At 36.2% G+C, this 20,546-nt stretch overlaps 1 protein-coding gene across 1 annotated transcript in view; it reads right to left on the bottom strand.

Moving 5' to 3' along the window:
* The window catches only part of LOC122788396 (zinc finger protein 850-like), a 1,059,174-nt gene that overhangs the window by 326,978 nt on the left and 711,650 nt on the right, over positions 1-20,546 (bottom strand). The gene's annotated exons all lie outside the window — the stretch shown is intronic.

Below are 20,546 nucleotides of genomic sequence, written 5' to 3'. Positions count from 1 at the left end.
TGTTATTAGATCAAGCTGATAATTGTGGAAAGTTACCAGACCATGTATACAACAAATTAGAAAGGAATAAGGTTTATACATGATAGTTGGGAATCATAATGTTGTAAAGTTGTGAAGTTACGGACTTGAAAAAAGGCCACCTTGGTAAATGATGTGCCTCCCACGGGGTCTGTTACACACTGCACAACTTCCAGCAGCGTCTGCCAACCGTACAAACTCCTCTGTAATCTGTAAATGTGGTTACAGTTAAAGCGCTGCCTTACTGAAGCGAGTACAAAATCATTTTAGGTATTTTCTTCCTAATTAATTTGCGATCTGTATACCCTCCTATTCTCTCGCAGCTGCCACTAATTGGTCCTTAGATAGCGTTCTACAGTTAAAGTGCTACCCTACTGATGCATGTACAATATCATTGTAGGTATCTCCTAATTTATTTGCGGTCTGTATGCCCCCAATCTCTCACAGATGCCGTTGATGGTCCTACGATAGCGTTTTGACTATGCACTTGTCTGGCTGCGTTTTCAGGTATCTCGGCTTTTTTGTGTGTTCCACTTGCCCGCATATTGCTAACAGAGTACACAACAGCTTTTTCTCTCTTTTTCTAATTTGCGCATATGCTTGGGAGTTATTACCAGCGCTTTTTGTTATCAGTTGTTCTTGAACCTTTTGTAATATTACTGCTAATGTATGGAGATTTGCTACCCTTAGTTGACCGATAACAGCTATTTCTATCCGGATTCTTAATGGATTTGCCGGATTTACCCGTTCCTATTTAAGCGTTCCTGCAAGCGCTTGTTACTTATTTCACATAAAGCGACCCTGTTGTCTAGGTTAGACTGTCCCCCCTTGACTATACAGCATTGCTGAGTTGTCGCTCTCACCCTATTTGTTGGAGTATTTTTACTTTTTACTAGAACTGTGCGCATGATTAAGGATGTTCCTTCTGACCTCAATCTACTAGTGCTTGCATAGCACTCATGCTGGCAACTCTGCAGTCGGCGAGGTCTGATTATTTGTAATACCCCCCCCCCCCAGACAGGCATTCTATAACATCCTGGCCATTTCTTACTTCATGCTGAATGAACCTTGTTTTTACCTTGTACAAGTATACCCTAATTGGCACCTGTCCTATAAGCTAGGACCGCTCAATTAATCTTGAGATCATTAGACTCGGTGGGAAAAACATAATTTACCTAGTGGCTGTTACCTGCATTCTACTCTGTGGAGGTAGTCCAAACTATCCTGAGTAACTATATTACTTTCCTAGGTGTTTTGTTAGAACAATTGTTTTATATGGTTTACATTTTTACATGCTCCTAAGTTTGTGACCAAAAGAATCTCAGTTGTGACTGTATATAAATGCTTGCTTATCTTATGTCTCTGCAATATCTGCAAATGCTAACATAAGTTACAGTCCACTGTATCCTTAAATAAGTCTATCCTTACCTGTATATACCTATGTCTCACCCTGTTAGCTCATATATTACATCAAATAAGCCTATCTTTACTTGAATCTACCCTTATATTACCCTGATAGCTTGCATGTTACAGCATTTATTGATTGTTTGTCCTAACACCTAATTTTATCTCTCTATCCTCCTAGCTTTCTACCCCCTATCCTGTACTAAGGGACCTGCTTGGTCTTTCAGGACCCCTTTATGATTTATTTGTTCCAAACGTCCCACCGTCTGGCCAAGGAAACCTGTAGCCCCAGCTCAATATTTTTGCTCTCAGCTGCAAAAAGAAAGAAAAAAGACTAAGAAAGTCTGTTCCACCATGGACCTCCCTGTTAAGCTGTATTTTGTAGTTGTACTTGACCTAGGACCTAGAGAAACCAAGCTACCAAATAGGGAACTCTGCAGCAATTCCTTTCTCCTCTAAACCCCTATAGCAATCTGCTACTTTCTCCCTTTGCTATCTCTTATCTGTAGTCCCTCTTCTAGCTATCTCTAATATACATAACTCTATTGTATTTTACTTTCTGTCCAGTAGGTGGCACCCTAATCCAGACTAGGGTTATACCTAGTTCTCCACCTTCCCAAATATAGGCTCTGTATACTATTTCCAGCTCTCTTCCCCTGACTAATTGCTAATCTCCTTGCTTTATCACTCTGCTGCTACCTTTCTCTTCCCACTATCTAGCTACACTCTTTTCAATCCTTCCACGCCACCAACATTTCTCTACCTCTCACCTGATTTACCACTCTCTTTCAACCTGGACATACATACTTTGCCTCAAGAATCTGCTGCTGCTCTCTGATTGTCTCTGCAGATTCCCACTTACCTGCTCGAGCCTGCTCCATTCACCTTGCGGGCTCACTCCGCTCCCCTTCCCTACCCCCAATTCCCACCCACCCCAGTGGTCCTACTCTTCTACTTACAAAGCCACACCCCCTGCTTCCTATCCAATAGCTATCCCTAACTCATTACAGACCAATCATCCACACACCCACTCCCATACTGACAATTTTACCCTCACTCACCTCTTACATATTTCAATGCTCCACACTCACTCTACCCCTACCTCCTAAATCCTAACAATATTCTATAATCTCTTACAAACATGCCTCTTACCCATACACTCACATATATAAAAATACCTCTCCTACTTTCTTTCCTATCTATCCTTTCAATACCCTACACCCTTACCTTTCATGAAAACCTACAATTCACATCATCTCACCAACCCCTAAACAAACATTGCTGATCTTAAATCCCTAAGCCATTCAAACATAACATCCAACTCAACCTATCTATTTGCTAAATTCCACAGAGTAGCCCATCTTACATTCACACAATACAGAAAATCACAACAAAATTGCATTAAACTTCTGAAGCATCAATATAATCCCAATAGACATCCTCTCCTTCATGGGGACATTCATCCCAACCCAGGACCAGGCAGCAACACCCTTAGCCACACCACACCCCCTTTCACTCCCCATTTAACCCCTAATTCTCTACTCATAGCTCACCTTAATATAAGGAGTATTAACAATAAAAAAGCCAACTACACGCACTACTAGATACTCACTCTTGTGATATTGTATGCTTAACAGAAACCTGGCTTAAACCTGTTACAAAAGACAATGAAATACTCCCACTTGGTTACAATATCTTAAGATTAGACTGACCCACCAAAAAAGGTGGTGGGGTAGCAATACTGTATAAATCTCATTTACAAATCACTTCTCTACTAATACAACCACCTCTAGACACCAATGTAGAAATCCTTATCTCTAAGCTCCAGCTCAGTGCTACAAAATCTATATACATAATATGCACCTACATACCCCCAGGCAATAACATAAGCACCCTATAAAGTATCCTCTGCTGGCTTTCGACATCCTTCCCTCAGGAAACCATTGTACTCGGTGACTTTAACATAGACTGGAACACCTGTGTCACTCTTAAACCTACAGCCCATATAAACCTCTATGGCTTCTCCCAAACTATTACCACCCCCACCAGAATCCATAAACCAGCGGCAAAGAAAGTATACTAGATTGGATCCTGATTAACAAACACCCCCTCTCTTACAAAGTTGGTATCCTTCCCGACAATATTAGTGACCACTCACTTACCTATTTATCTAGACAAAAATCCTTTATCCCAAATCAAACTCCCTTTAAAATCACCCGCAACAAAAACACTTTGACCCCATAGCCTTTCAAACTGAACTTCAATCCTGTGACTGGTCACCTTTAAGGCACCTACCACTTGATGAAGCAGTATCCTATTTTAACTCCAAATTCCTACAAATTCTTGAATTCCATGCCCCCTCACGCACTATAAGAATTAGAAGCAAAGCAGCCCCATGGCTTACTAAAGAAACCAGACAACAAATCCTTCAAAGAAACAAAATCTGGTCCAAATGGAGAAACACTAAAGACCCAATCGATCAGCAGTTCTTTAGACAGCTTAGAAATTCCACCAAAAAATTAATAGTTCAGGATAAAAAAAAATATTTCTTGAAACTCCAAAAAAAGCACCAAAGTCAACCCAAAACCTTCTGGTCAGGCATAAGTAAACTATTACATCCAGGCCACTCCAAAACACCAACCCCATCTGGTCTCTCTCCAAACTCTCCCATCCAGATAGCTGATGCTTTCAATACATTTTTTTCAGAAACTGTCCAATCTCTAGCTAACACCTTACCACCTGTTAACTCTACCCCCTCATCCTCCCTAACATCCCTACCATCTACCTTTCACCTAAAACCTATTCCTACAACCCGCATCTATACTCTACTTAATAAACTTAAACCTTGTACTCCCTCAGCTGATCTCCTACCACCTGAATTCCTTCAAACTGCTGCAAAAGTTCTTGCCTATCCCATTTCTATCCTAATCAATAGAACTATAACTGAAAGCTACATCCCTTCACTCTGGAAAATCTCTCACATAATCCCACTTCACAAGGGTGGTAACTCAACTGAACTCTCCAACTATAGACCTATAGCCCTACTATCACCACTTACCAAAATCATGGAAAAATGCATACATCAACAATTTCTTGACCACATTCTCCAAAATAATCTACTAACTGACTGTCAACATGGTTTTAGACCATCCCATAGTATCACCACGGCCCCTCCTAGCCTTTACGGACTGTATAAATAAACATTGTAACAATAACATGCTCTCCTCTGCACTATTTATTGACCTATCTAAAGCTTTTGATGTGGTTAACCATCAAATACTTCTCAACACACTAAATTCATTCTCACTTGACACACAAGCTCTACAATGGTTCAAGTCCTACTTGGACAATAGACAGCAGGCTGTCCTGTGGGACAACAACCTATCCAAACATCTCCCTATTACCCTTGGTGTCCCTCAAGGATCGATCCTGGGACCCCTACTTTTCTCCATATTGATTAACGACCTTTCCACTATATTACCTCTACCCACCTGCATACAATATGCAGATGGCTCCACTTTGATTTGTAAAGCTTCCACCTCATCTAAACTGCACTCCATCACCCAAACAGTATTTAACGTAGTAGAAAACTGGTTCCAACAACATCGTCTACTCCTAAATGCCAAAAAAACAAAACTACTACTCTTCACTCCTACTATAAAATCCACGCAATACATTTCTCTATTACATCCATCGATGGCACAATCATAGCTCCTGACCCAACTACCAAACTCTTAGGCATAATAATTGATAACCTCAACTTCGACTCACATATTAATGCTACTATTAAAACGGTAAACAGAAAACTTGGATCCTTGTATAGGATAAAACCCTTTCTCACCCCAGATGCTAGAGCTACTATTGCCCAGACCCATCTGATCTCCACCCTCCTCTTTGCCTCACCTATTTTTACTAATCTTTCCAAAAGCAACCTAAACAAATTGATCACTTCTTATAACAATATTGCCAGGTTTGCTACAGGTTCCCTATTTAGAACTCATCGCTGTCTAAATCTCAAACTTCTAGGTTGGCTAGAACTAAATAACCAAGTAATTTCAACAACTCTCCATTACCCATAATATTCTATACCAACCTAATAATACTCCTATTCTCAAAAACCTCATCTCCCCCTACACAAACCTATCTACCCTTCGATCTGCAAATAAACTACTGGTAACCATTCAGAAATCCCACAATAAGGCAGGTAACTCTCTTTTCTCAAACTCAGTGGGGAAGATCTGGAACAAGATTCCCAGTAAACTGACATCCCTCTCATCATTACCACTCTTTAAAAAACAACTAAAAGTTCAACTAAAGTTACAATGGCTATGTCCATGTACTAACCCAGACTAACCACCCCCCCCAGTATTACCTTTTTCTACATCTCTCCTCCACTCACCCACCTTGCTGAATTTAGTAAATTCATCCTCTCACTCCCCTCTTTGTAAATTATCTAAGACTTTCTCATGGTAACATTACTGTATTTTTGCCTTGCTAAACATTGTATGCATCCACAGTAGAATTTAGTTTCTATATAAATCAACTTGTTGAAGGATAGTTTCAAGTTTATGTATTTTAGATTGTTTTTTTGTACTTTTTATCTGTCTCATATATATGTAGATTATAGTGGGGCTTATCTCCCCGGGGCTCTACTGAAAATGGACATGTATCCAGTTAGACTAGCCTGGTCAACAAATGTAAAATAAATAAAATAAAATAAAATAAATAAATAAATAAATTTAACCTGACATCAAGCCAAATACAGAGAAAGCATTATATTAGAATTATGTCATTTTTTTATGCCTGAACTTTTCTGTTTTGCTTTTATGTGAAATCTCTCATTTCTTTTTTGTATTTCTCTCACCATATGCTGCATTAAATAGACAAAAGGGAATAAATGCAACAGAAGCACAGATTACCATCTGAAAAGAGTAACAAGAATACATTAGACAAGAGATCACAGGGACCATAAGATGCCCAGTCATATGTTAAAAGTTCTTGCCACCCTTTCTAGCATGTAATAGTGCTCACCTCCCACACTGAGCAGGGCAGTGCATGATGATCCAGGGGTAAATTTCTGTCTACTCATCCAGTCATCAAGACTAGTCTTAAAGGTAAAACAAAATGGCACTAAGCAGTGATTTATTTATTACTGATTATTGTCATTTTATGCGTGAATGGGCATGCCTTCATTGAAGGTTGGGCGTCAAGCTGGCAACTCGGCACCCTGAAAAGCTACTGCCAGCACTGCCAATCATTAGCTGACCGGAGTTACGCTGTGGCGACCCCAAAACGGGAAAAGCCGAAAGACAAGAGTGTCATTTTGGTGCTGATCTTTTGTTGTGTTAGTTTTTGTATAATCAGATAAGGTGTGCGGTTTGTTGTGTTTTAACTTTAAAGGTAGTCAGAGTAGTACTTTACTTGACCTATAATGGTAACTTATTCCATAGACTAGAAATACACCAAGTTGTTTTATGTTGGTGTAGATTAATATTGTATTTCACCTAAAATGGTAACTTATTCTATAGGCTAGGAATACACCAATTTGTTATATGTTGGTGTAGATTAGTACAGTATTTCACCTATAATGGTAACTTATTCCATAAACTAGGAATATGCCGAGTTGTTATATGTTGGTGTAGATTAGTATTGTATTTAACCTACAATGGTAACTTATTCCATAGGCTAGGAATACACCGAGTTGTTATATGTTGTTGTAGATTAGTATTGTATTTCACCTCTAATGGTCACTTATTCCATAGGCTAGGAATACACCAAGTTGGTATATGTTGGTGTAGATTAGTGTTGTATTTCACCTATAATGGTAACTTATTTCATAGGCTAGGAATACAATGAGTTGTTATATGTTGGTGTCGATTAGTATTGTATTTCACCTATAATGGTAACTTATTCCATAGGCTAGGAATACACCGAGTTGTTATATGTTGGTGTAGATTAGTATTGTATTTCACCTCTAATGGTCACTTATTCCATAGGCTAGGAATACACTGAGTTGTTATCTGTTGGTGTAGATTAGTATTGTATTTCACCTATAATGGTAACTTATTCAATAGGCTTGGGATACACTGAGTTGTTATATGTTGGTGTAGATTAGTATTGTATTTCACCTATAACGGTAACTTATTCCATAGGCTAGGAATACACTGAGTTGTTATATGTTGGTGTAGATTAGTATTGTATTTCACCTATAATGGTAACTTATTCCATAGGCTAGGAATACACAGAGTTGTTATATGTTGGTGTAGATTAGTACTGTATTTCACCTATAATGGTAACTTATTCCATAGGCTAGGAATATGAGTTGTTACCTGTTGGTACTTTATTTCACCTATAATGGTAACTTATTCTGTAGGCTAGGAATACAATGAGTTGTTATATGTTGGTGTAGGTTAGTATTGTACTTCACCTATAATGGTGACTTATTCCATAGGCTAGGAATACACAGAGTTGTTATATGTTGGTGTAGATTAGTATTGTATTTCACCTATAATGGCAACTTTTTCATAGGCTAGGAATACAATGAGTTGTTATATGTTGGTGTAGGTTAGTATTGTATTTCACCTATAATGGTAACTTATTCCATAGGTTAGGAATACACAGAGTTGTTATATGTTGGTGTAGATTAGTATTGTATTTCACCTATAATGGTAACTTTTTCATAGGCTAGGAATACAATGAGTTGTTATATGTTGGTGTAGGTTAGTATTGTATTTCACCTATAATGGTAACTTTTTCATAGGCTAGGAATACAATGAGTTGTTATATGTTGGTGTAGGTTAGTATTGTATTTCACCTATAATGGTAACTTATTCCATAGGTTAGGAATACACAGAGTTGTTATATGTTGGTGTAGATTAGTATTGTATTTCACCTATAATGGCAACTTTTTCATAGGCTAGGAATACAATGAGTTGTTACCTGTTGGTGTAGATTCGTACTTTAATTGACCTATATCGGTAACTTATTCCATAGGCTAGGAATGCAATGAGTTGTTATATGTTGGTGTAGATTAGCAATGTATTTCACCTATAATGTTAACTTACTCCATGGGCTAGGAATGCAATGAGTTGTTATCTGTTTGTGTAGATTAGTATTGTATTTCACCTATAATGGTAACTTATTCCATAGGCTAGGAATACAATGAGTTGTTATCTGTTGGTGTTGATTAGTATTGCGTTTTGCCTATAATGGTAACTTATTTCATAGGCTAGGAATACACTGAGTTGTTATTTGTTGGTGTAAATTAGTATTGCATTTCACCTATAATGGTAATTTATTCCATAGGCTAGGAATACTCCGAGTTGTTATCTGTTGGTGTAGATTAGTATTGTATTTCACCTATAATGGTAACTTATTCCATAGGCTAGGAATACACAGAGTTGTTATATGTTGGTGTAGATTAGTGTTGTATTTCACCTATAATGGTAAATTATTCCATAGGCTAGGAATACAATGAGTTGTTATATGTTGGTGTATATTAGTATTGTATTTCACCTATAATGGTAACTTATTTCATAGGCTAGGAATACAATGAGTTGTTATATGTTGTTGTAGATTAGTATTGCATTTCACCTCTAATGGTCACTTATTCCATAGGCTAGGAATACACCGTGTTGTTATATGTTGGTGTAGGTTATATTGTATTTCACCTCTAATGGTCACTTATTCCATAGGCTAGGAATACACAGAGTTGTTATATGTTGGTGTAGATTAGTATTGTATTTCACCGATAATGGTAACTTATTCCATAGGCTAGGAATACAATGAGTTGTTATATGTTGGTGTAGGTTAGTATTGTATTTCACCTATAATGGTAACTTATTCCATAGGCTAGGAATACACAGAGTTGTTATACGTTGGTGTAGATTAGTATTGTATTTCACCTATAATGGTAACTTTTTCATAGGCTAGGAATACAATGAGTTGTTATATGTTGGTGTAGATTAGTATTGTATTTCACCTATAATGGTAACTTTTTCATAGGCTAGGAATACAATGAGTTGTTACCTGTTGGTGTAGATTCGTACTTTTATTGACCTATATCAGTAACTTATTCCATAGGCTAGGAATCCTGGAAGAACACCGCTGGATGCTTCAAGTAGTAAAAATAAGAACTTTTAATAAAAGCTGGTACAAAACAGATAAGCGCTTTCGGGTTGGTAGCCCTTCATCAGATGAATAACAGACATCAAAACTCACAATTTAAACAATACATCTTCCAATCAGCATCTAGTAAAACACTCGCCTATTTTTCAGGGTGGGTTTCACTGGGATGACATCATTAAGACCCGGCCCCCTGTGGGCCATCAGCTGTATAATCCATCTAGACTCAATTAGTTCAGTTAATTGTTTGATGTCTCCACCCCTTCTACCCAAACTAACATTAACTACAGCCCTAAAGCTAAAATTGTGTGTGGGATTATCTTGAATATGTCTAAAGAGAGCATTGTGCTGATCACTGTTCCTAATGGCAGATAAATGCTGTAGGATCCTGACTTTAAACATATTGTTGGTTTTGCCCACATAAAAACAAGGGCAAGAACCACAATTGGCCAGATAAACAATGTCCTTTGTTCTACATGTAGCCCTGGCTTTTAAAGAAAAGATTCTACCTGAGACAGGATGCAGAAAAGTAGTGTCCTTATTGATAAGCAGGCTTACAAGTACCACAAAGTACAGTGCCTGCTTGTGACTTAAAACTCAGTTTTTTGGAATGATACTCTCCACATAACAGATCTTTTAAGCTCTTGTTCTTCCTGTATGCAATACAAGGGCTAGATCCTACTAAACCCCTAATCCTATCATCACTTACTAGAATGTTCCAGTTCTTTTTAACAATCTCACCTATATCCTTAATGTTGCTACTATATGTGAACATTACTTTAGGTTTAAGAATATTGGTGCGATTCTTGGGAGTTACATTATGTTCATCTATGGGACGATGCATCCAAGGTCTATACACGTTTCCTCTTGTGTTTATTACCTTCAACAACCTTGTTCACCATATCTCCCCTATAACCTCTTTCTTCAAAGTAACCTCTCAATTTGCTCATTTCCCCTTCGAAACAGGAATCCTCAGTACATACTCTTGAGATCCTGCCTAGTTGTCCTTCCACAATGTTGGGGAATGTGTACCATGGATACATGCTATCAAATGAAAGGAGTGTGTTCTTCCAGCACTCCTTCCTATATATACCAGTGGAAAAACCTGTTTCAGTTTGTTCTATGGTGACATCCAAAAAATCTAACTGAGTATAGGAGGTACTTTTAGTAAATCTGAAAAATGTGGTGGTGGAATGTAGGAAAGATATAAGCTCAGCAAATTGAGAGGTTACTTTGAAGAAATAGGTTATAGGGGAGATATGGTGAACAAGGTTGTTGATGGTAATAAACACAAGAGGAAACATGTGTATAGACCTTGGATGCATCGTCCCATAGATGAACATAATGTAACTCCCAAGAATCGCACCAATATTCTTAAACCTAAAGTAATGTTCACATATAGTAGCAACATTAAGGATATAGGTGAGATTGTTAAAAAGAACTGGAACATTCTAGTAAGTGATGATAGGATTAGGGGTTTAGTAGGATCTAGCCCTTGTATTGCATACAGGAAGAACAAGAGCTTAAAAGATCTGTTATGTGGAGAGTATCATTCCAAAAAACTGAGTTTTAAGTCACAAGCAGGCACTGTACCTTGTGGTACTTGTAAGGCCTGCGCTTTTATCAATAAGGACACTACTTTTCTGCATCCTGTCTCAGGTAGAATCTTTTCTTTAAAAGCCAGGGCTACATGTAGAACAAAGGACATTGTTTATCTGGCCAATTGTGGTTCTTGCCCTTGTTTTTATGTGGGCAAAACCAACAATATGTTTAAAGTCAGGATCGTACAGCATTTATCTGCCATTAGGAACAGTGATCAGCACAATGCTCTCTTTAGACATATTCAAGATAATCCCACACACAATTTTAGCTTTAGGGCTATAGTTAATGTTAGTTTGGGTAGAAGGGGTGGAGACATCAAACAATTAACTGAACTAATTGAGTCTAGATGGATTATACAGCTGATGGCCCACAGGGGGCCAGGTCTTAATGATGTCATCCCAGTGAAACCCACCCTGAAAAATAGGCGGGTGTTTTACTAGATGCTGATTGGAAGATGTATTGTTTAAATTGTGAGTTTTGATGTCTGTTATTCATCTGATGAAGGGCTACCAAACCGAAAGCGCTTATCTGTTTTGTACCAGCTTTTATTAAAAGTTTTTATTTTTACTACTTGAAGCATCCAGCGGTGTTATTCCAGGATTTTTCTGTTTTTTGCTTCGCTTGTGTGTGCCTTTGGAGGAACCATTTCAGCACCTAGCATTGATTATTGGACTTATAGGCTAGGAATGCAATGAGTTGTTATATGTTGGTGTAGATTAGCAATGTATTTCACCTATAATGTTAACTTACTCCATGGGCTAGGAATGCAATGAGTTGTTATCTGTTGGTGTAGATTAGTATTGTATTTCACCTATAATGGTACCTTATTCCATAGGCTAGGAATACACCGAGTTGTTATATGTTGGTGTAGATTAGTATTGTATTTCACCTCTAATGGTCACTTATTCCATAGGCTTGGAATACACCGAGTTGTTATATGTTGGTGTAGATTAGTATTGTATTTCACCTCTAATGGTCATTTATTCTATAGGCTTGGAATACACCGAGTTGTTATATGTATATAACCCAGGGATTACTTCAGTGTCACTGCTTGACAGAGGCACAGAAAAATGATAGGCATAGTTTTTATTCAAACTAAAGGGGTGGCGAAAGCCACATAACTATGGGCTAGGCTTATAAATGCCCTTGGGCAGATAGCCTAGTATGAACCTATGAACCTATGAACCTATGTTGGTGTAGATTAGTATTGTGTTTCGCCTATAATGGTAACTTATTTCATAGGCTAGGAATACACTGAGTTGTTATTTGTTGGTGTAAATTAGTATTGCATTTCACCTATAATGGCAACTTATTCCTAGGAATACACCGAGTTGTTATCTGTTGGTGTAGATTAGCAATGTATTTCACCTATAATGGTAACTCATTCCATAGGCTAGGAATACACAGAGTTGTTATATGTTGGTGTAGATTGGTATTGTATTTCACCTATAATGGTCACTTATTCCATAGGCTAGGAATACACCGAGTTGTTATACGTTGGTGTAGATTAGTGTTGTATTTCACCTATAATGGTAACTTATTCCATAGGCTAGGAATACAATGAGTTGTTATATGTTGGTGTACATTAGTATTGTATTTCACCTATAATGGTAACCTATTTCATAGGCTAGGAATACAATGAGTTGTTATATGTTGGTGTAGATTAGTATTGCATTTCACCTCTAATGATAAGTTATTCCACATACTAGGAATATACCGAGTTGTTATCTGTTGGTGTAGATTAGTATTGTATTTCACCTCTAATGGTCACTTACTCCATAGGCTAGGAATACACCGAGTTGTTATATGTTGGTGTAGATTAGTATTGTATTTCTCCTATAATGATAACTTATTCCATAGGCTAGGAATACAATGATTTGTTATATATTGGTGTAGATTAGTATTGTATTTCACCTATAATGGTACCTTATTCCATAGGCTAGGAATACACCGAGTTGTTATATGTTGGTGTAGATTAGCAATGTATTTCACCTATAATGGTACCTTATTCCATAGGCTAGTAATACACCGAGTTGTTATCTGTTGGTGTGGATTAGTATTGTATTTCACCTACAATGGTAACTTATTCAATAGGCTAGGAATACACCGAGTTGTTATATGTTGGTGTAGATTAGTATTGTATTTCACCTACAATGGTAACTTATTCAATAGGCTAGGAATACACCGAGTTGTTATATGTTGGTGTAGATTAGTATTGTATTTCACCTACAATGGTAACTTATTCCGTGGGCTAGGAATACAATGAGTTGTTATGTGTTGGTGTAGATTAGTATTGTATTTCACCTATAATGGTAACTTATTCCATAGGCTAGGAATACATCGATTTGTTATATGTTGGTGTAGATTAGTACTGTATTTCACCTATAATGGTAACTTATTCAATAGGCTTGGAATACACTGAGTTGTTATATGTTGGTGTAGATTAGTATTGTATTTCACCTATAATGGTAACTTATTTCATAGGCTAGGAATACAATGAGTTGTTATATGTTGGTGTAGATTAGTATTGTATTTCACCTATAATGGTAACTTATTCCATAGGCTAGGAATACAATGAGTTGTTATATGTTGGTGTAGATTAGTATTGTATTTCACCTACAATGGTAACTTATTCCGTGGGCTAGGAATACAATGAGTTGTTACCTGTTGGTGTAGATTAGTATTGTATTTCACCTATAATGGTAACTTATTCAATAGGCTAGGAATACACAGAGTTGTTATATGTTGGTGTAGATTAGTATTGTATTTCACCTATAATGGTAACTTATTTCATAGGCTAGGAATACAATGAGTTGTTACCTGTTGGTGTAGATTAGTATTGTATTTCACCTATAATGGTAACTTATTCCATAGGCTAGGAATACACCAAGTTGTTATATGTTGGTGTAGATTAGTATTGTATTTCACCTATAATGGTAACTTATTCCATAGGCTAGGAATACATCGATTTGTTATATGTTGGTGTAGATTAGTATTGTATTTCACCTATAATGGTAACTTATTTAATAGGCTTGGAATACACTGAGTTGTTATCTGTTGGTGTAGATTAGTATTGTATTTCACCTATAATGGTAACTTATTTCATAGTCTAGGAATACAATGAGTTGTTATATGTTGGTGTAGATTAGTATTGTATTTCACCTATAATGGTAACTTATTCCATAGGCTTGGAATACACCGAGTTGTTATATGTTGGTGTAGATTAGTATTGTATTTCACCTATAATGCTAACTTATTCCAGAGGCTAGGAATATGAGTTGTTATATGTTGGTGTAGATTAGTATTGTATTTCACCTATAATGGTAACTTATTCAATAGGCTTGGAATACACTGAGTTGTTATATGTTGGTGTAGATTAGTATTGTATTTCACCTATAATGGTAACTTATTTCATAGGCTAGGAATACACTGAGTTGTTATCTGTTGGTGTAAATTAGTATTGCATTTCACCTATAATGGTAACTTATTCCATAGGCTAGGAATACACCGATTTGTTATATGTTGGTGTAGATTAGTATTGTATTTCACCTATAATGGTAACTTATTCAATAGGCTTGGAATACAATGAGTTGTTATCTGTTGGTGTAGATTAGTATTGTATTTCACCTACAATGGTAACTTATTTCATAGGCTAGGAATACAATGAGTTGTTATATGTTGGTGTAGATTAGTATTGTATTTCACCTATAATGGTAACTTATTCCATAGGCTAGGAATACACCGAGTTGTTATATGTTGGTGTAGATTAGTATTGTATTTCACCTATAATGGTAACTTATTTCATAGGCTAGGAATACAATGAGTTGTTATATGTTGGTGTAGATTAGTGTTGTATTTCACCTATAATGGTAACTTATTCCATAGGCTAGGAATACACCGAGTTGTTATATGTTGGTGTAGATTAGTATTGTATTTCACCTATAATGGTAACTTATTCCAGAGGCTAGGAATACAATGAGTTGTTATCTGTTGGTGTAGATTAGTATTGTATTTCACCTATAATGGTAACTTATTCCATAGGCTAGGAATACACCGAGTTGTTATATGTTGGTGTAGATTAGTATTGTATTTCACCTATAATACTAACTTATTCCAGAGGCTAGGAATACAATGAGTTGTTATCTGTTGGTGTAGATTAGTATTGTATTTCACCTATAATGCTAACTTATTCCAGAGGCTAGGAATACAATGAGTTGTTATCTGTTGGTGTAGATTAGTATTGTATTTCACCTATAATGCTAACTTATTTCATAGGCTAGGAATACAATGAGTTGTTATATGTTGGTGTAGATTAGTGTTGTATTTCACCTATAATGGTAACTTATTCCATAGGCTAGGAATACAAGTTGTAACCTTTTGGTGTAGATTGGTACTTTATTTGACCTATAACGGTAACTTATTCCATAGGCTAGGAATACAATGAGTTGTTATCTGTTGGTGTAGATTAGTATTGTATTTCACCTCTAATGATAACTTATTCCATAGGCTAGGAATACACTAAGTTATCTGTTGGTGTAGATTAATATTGTATTTCACCTATAATGGTAACATATTCCATAGGCTTAGGATACACTGAGTTGTTATATGTTGGTGTAGATTAGTATTGTATTTCACCTATAATGGTAACTTATTCCATAGGCTTGGGATACACTGAGTTGTTATATGTTGGTGTAGATTAGTATTGTATTTCACCTATAATGGTAACTTATTTCATAGGCTAGGAATACACTGAGTTGTTATATGTTGGTGTAGATTAGTATTGTATTTCACCTATAATGGTAACTTATTCCATAGGCTTGGGATACACTGAGTTGTTATATGTTGGTGTAGATTAGTATTGTATTTCACCTATAATGGTAACTTATTTCATAGGCTAGGAATACGAGTTGTTATATGTTGGTGTACATTAGTATTGTATTTCACATATAATGCTAACTTATTCCAGAGGCTAGGAATACAATGAGTTGTTATCTGTTGGTGTGGATTAGTATTGTATTTCACCTATATTATTCCATAGACTAGGAATACACCGAGTTGTTATCTGTTGGTGTAGATTAGTATTGTATTTCACCTATAATGGTACCTTATTCCATAGGCTAGGAATATGAGTTGTTACCTGTTGGTACTTTATTTGACCTATAATGGTAACTTATTCCATAGGCTAGGAATACACAGAGTTGTTATCTGTTGGTGTAGATTAGTATTGTATTTCACCTATAATGGTACCTTATTCCATAGGCTAGGAATATGAGTTGTTACCTGTTGGTACTTTATTTGACCTATAATGGTAACTTATTCCATAGGCTAGGAATACACAGAGTTGTTATCTGTTGGTGTAGATTAGTATTGTATTTCACCTATAATGGTACCTTATTCCATAGGCTAGGAATATGAGTTGTTACCTGTTGGTACTTTATTTGACCTATAATGGTAACTTATTCCATAGGCTAGGAATACACAGAGTTGTTATATGTTGGTGTAGATTAGTATTGTATTTCACCGATAATGGTAACTTATTCCATAGTCTAGGAATACAATGAGTTGTTATATGTTGGTGTAGGTTAGTATTGTATTTCAACTATAATGGTAACTTATTCCATAGGCTAGGAATACACCGAGTTGTTATATGTTGGTGTAGATTAGTATTGTATTTCACCTATAATGGTAACTTTTTCATAGGCTAGGAATACAATGAGTTGTTACCTGTTGGTGTAGATTCGTACTTTTATTGACCTATATCGGTAACTTATTCCATAGGCTAGGAATGCAATGAGTTGTTATATGTTGGTGTAGATTAGCAATGTATTTCACCTATAATGTTAACTTACTCCATGGGCTAGGAATGCAATGAGTTGTTATCTGTTTGTGTAGATTAGTATTGTATTTCACCTATAATGGTAACTTATTCCATAGGCTAGGAATACAATGAGTTGTTATCTGTTGGTGTCGATTAGTATTGCGTTTCGCCTATAATGGTAACTTATTTCATAGGCTAGGAATACACTGAGTTGTTATTTGTTGGTGTAAATTAGTATTGCATTTCACCTATAATGGTAATTTATTCCATAGGCTAGGAATACTCCGAGTTGTTATCTGTTGGTGTAGATTAGTATTGTATTTCACCTATAATGGTAAGTTATTCCATAGGCTAGGAATACTCCGAGTTGTTATCTGTTGGTGTAGATTAGTATTGTATTTCACCTATAATGGTAACTTATTCCATAGGCTTGGAATACACTGAGTTGTTATATGTTGGTGTAGATTAGTATTGTATTTCACCTATAATGGTGACTTATTCCATAGGCTAGGAATACACAGAGTTGTTATATGTTGGTGTAGATTAGTATTGTATTTCACCTATAATGGTAACTTATTCCATAGGCTAGGAATACACAGAGTTGTTATATGTTGGTGTAGATTAGTATTGCATTTCACCTATAATGGTAACATATTCCATAGGCTTGGGATACACTGAGTTGTTATATTTTGGTGTAGATTAGTATTGTATTTCACCTATAATGGTAACTTATTCCATAGGCTTGGGATACACTGAGTTGTTATATGTTGGTGTAGATTAGTATTGTATTTCACCTATAATGGTAACTTATTTCATAGGCTAGGAATACGAGTTGTTATATGTTGGTGTACATTAGTATTGTATTTCACCTATAATGCTAACTTATTCCAGAGGCTAGGAATACAATGAGTTGTTATCTGTTGGTGTGGATTAGTATTGTATTTCACCTATATTGGTAACTTATTCCATAGACTAGGAATACACCGAGTTGTTATCTGTTGGTGTAGATTAGTATTGTATTTCACCTATAATGGTACCTTATTCCATAGGCTAGGAATATGAGTTGTTACCTGTTGGTACTTTATTTGACCTATAATGGTAACTTATTCCATAGGCTAGGAATACACAGAGTTGTTATATGTTGGTGTAGATTAGTATTGTATTTCACCGATAATGGTAACTTATTCCATAGTCTAGGAATACAATGAGTTGTTATATGTTGGTGTAGGTTAGTATTGTATTTCAACTATAATGGTAACTTATTCCATAGGCTAGGAATACACCGAGTTGTTATATGTTGGTGTAGATTAGTATTGTATTTCACCTATAATGGTAACTTTTTCATAGGCTAGGAATACAATGAGTTGTTACCTGTTGGTGTAGATTCGTACTTTTATTGACCTATATCGGTAACTTATTCCATAGGCTAGTAATGCAATGAGTTGTTATATGTTGGTGTAGATTAGCAATGTATTTCACCTATAATGTTAACTTACTCCATGGGCGAGGAATGCAATGAGTTGTTATCTGTTGGTGTAGATTAGTATTGTATTTCACCTATAATGGTAACTTATTCCATAGGCTAGGAATACACTGAGTTGTTATATGTTGGTGTAGATTAGTACTGTATTTCACCTCTAATGGTCACTTATTCCATAGGCTAGGAATACACAGAGTTGTTATATGTTGGTGTAGATTAGTATTCATCTTGAAAAAGCTCAGCACCAGGCTGAGCGAAAGCGCTTGAGGAGATTTTTGTTTGTTATTAAAGCAAGATAGTTTTTGTAAGTTGCAGCCTTTCATTTTCTGCCTTGCGGAAGAAGGAATATCAGCATTTCATCAACTTTTTATTCTGGGCTTCCAGAGCCAGCTTCCAGATTGTGGATCTGCTTTGCTTTATTTTTAGATTAGTATTGTGTTTCGCCTATAATGGTAACTTATTTCATAGGCTAGGAATACACTGAGTTGCTATTTGTTGGTGTAAATAAGTTTTGTATTTCACCTACAATGGTAACTTATTCCATAGGCTAGGAATACAGAGTTGTTATATGTTGGTGAAGATTAGCAATGTATTTCACCTATAATGGTAACTCATTCCATAGGCTAGGAATACACAGAGTTGTTATATGTTGGTGTAAATTAGTATTGTATTTCACCTATAATGGTGACTTATTCCATAGGCTAGGAATACACCGAGTTGTTATATGTTGGTGTAGATTAGTGTTGTATTTCACCTATAATGGTAACTTATTTCATAGGCTAGGAATACAATGAGTTGTTATATGTTGGTGTGGATTAGTATTGCATTTCACCTATAATGGTAACTTATTCCATAGGCTAGGAATACACCGAGTTGTTATATGTTGGTGTAGATTAGTGTTGTATTTCACCTATAATGGTAACTTATTTCATAGGCTAGGAATACAATGAGTTGTTATCTGTTGGTGTAGATTAGTATTGTATTTCACCTATAATGGTTACTTATTCCATAGGCTAGGAATATACCGAGTTGTTATCTGTTGGTGTAGATTAGTATTGTATTTCACCTCTAATGGTCACTTATTCCATAGGCTAGGAATACACCGAGTTGTTATATGTTGGTGTAGATTAGTATTGTATTTCACCTATAATGATAACTTATTCTGTAGGCTAGGAATACAATGAGTTGTTATGTGTTGGTGTAGATTAGTATTGTATTTCACCTATAATGGTAACTTATTCTATAGGCTAGGAATACACCAATTTGTTATATGTTGGTGTAGATTAGTATTGTATTTCACCTATAATGGTAACTTATTCCATAAACTAGGAATATACCGAGTTGTTATATGTTGGTGTAGATTAGTATTGTATTTCACCTATAATGGTAACTTATTCCATAGGCTAGGAATACACTGAGTTATTATATGTTGGTGTAGATTAGTATTGTATTTCACCTATAATGGTAACTTATTCCATAGGCTAGGAATACGGGTTGTTATATGTTGGTGTAGATTAGCAATGTATTTCGCCTATAATGGTAACTTATTCCATAGGCTAGGATACAATGAGTTGTTATCTGTTGGTGAAGATTTAAGTCCTTAATGCTGGCAGTTTTGTACAGTTACTGGTCGTGTGAAGAAATAAGTCAAACAGTACTGAGTCTTTCATGGCTCAAAAATGAGAAACAGGTCACCTCACAGCCACCTGTAGACTATGGAGTATAAGGAAAGCCGTGCTAATCTGTCGGGTATTTTAAGGATTTAAGACTTTTAATTTTCATGGTTAGAAATCTTTGGGGCCTTCTAGCTGAGAGATGCACTTGGACCTGTACATACCAAAGGGGGTACTGTATTCATTAATGGGTCTGATATGGGAAAGGTACAGTGGTAGATGATTTCTTTGGTTTTTGAACATATTCTCTTAGAAATTACTTGGGCCAGATAGAATGATTTCCTGACTGTGGTGGACAAATGGTGATCAAATGAGGGAACGCTACCCACATAAGCACCTAGGGCTCCCATGACTGTATCTGTCTGAAAAGAAGTACCATTCATAATGTATGAGGTGGGAACAACCTTTCTGACAAATGCTATGTTGC

Source organism: Protopterus annectens, chromosome 13.part0, assembly GCF_019279795.1.
Source record: "Protopterus annectens isolate FY-2018-M chromosome 13.part0, PAN1.0, whole genome shotgun sequence".
NCBI classification, from domain to species: domain Eukaryota; kingdom Metazoa; phylum Chordata; order Ceratodontiformes; family Protopteridae; genus Protopterus; species Protopterus annectens.
Note: the sequence above shows the minus strand (reverse complement) of the source record. Positions and strands in the feature narration are given on the sequence as shown.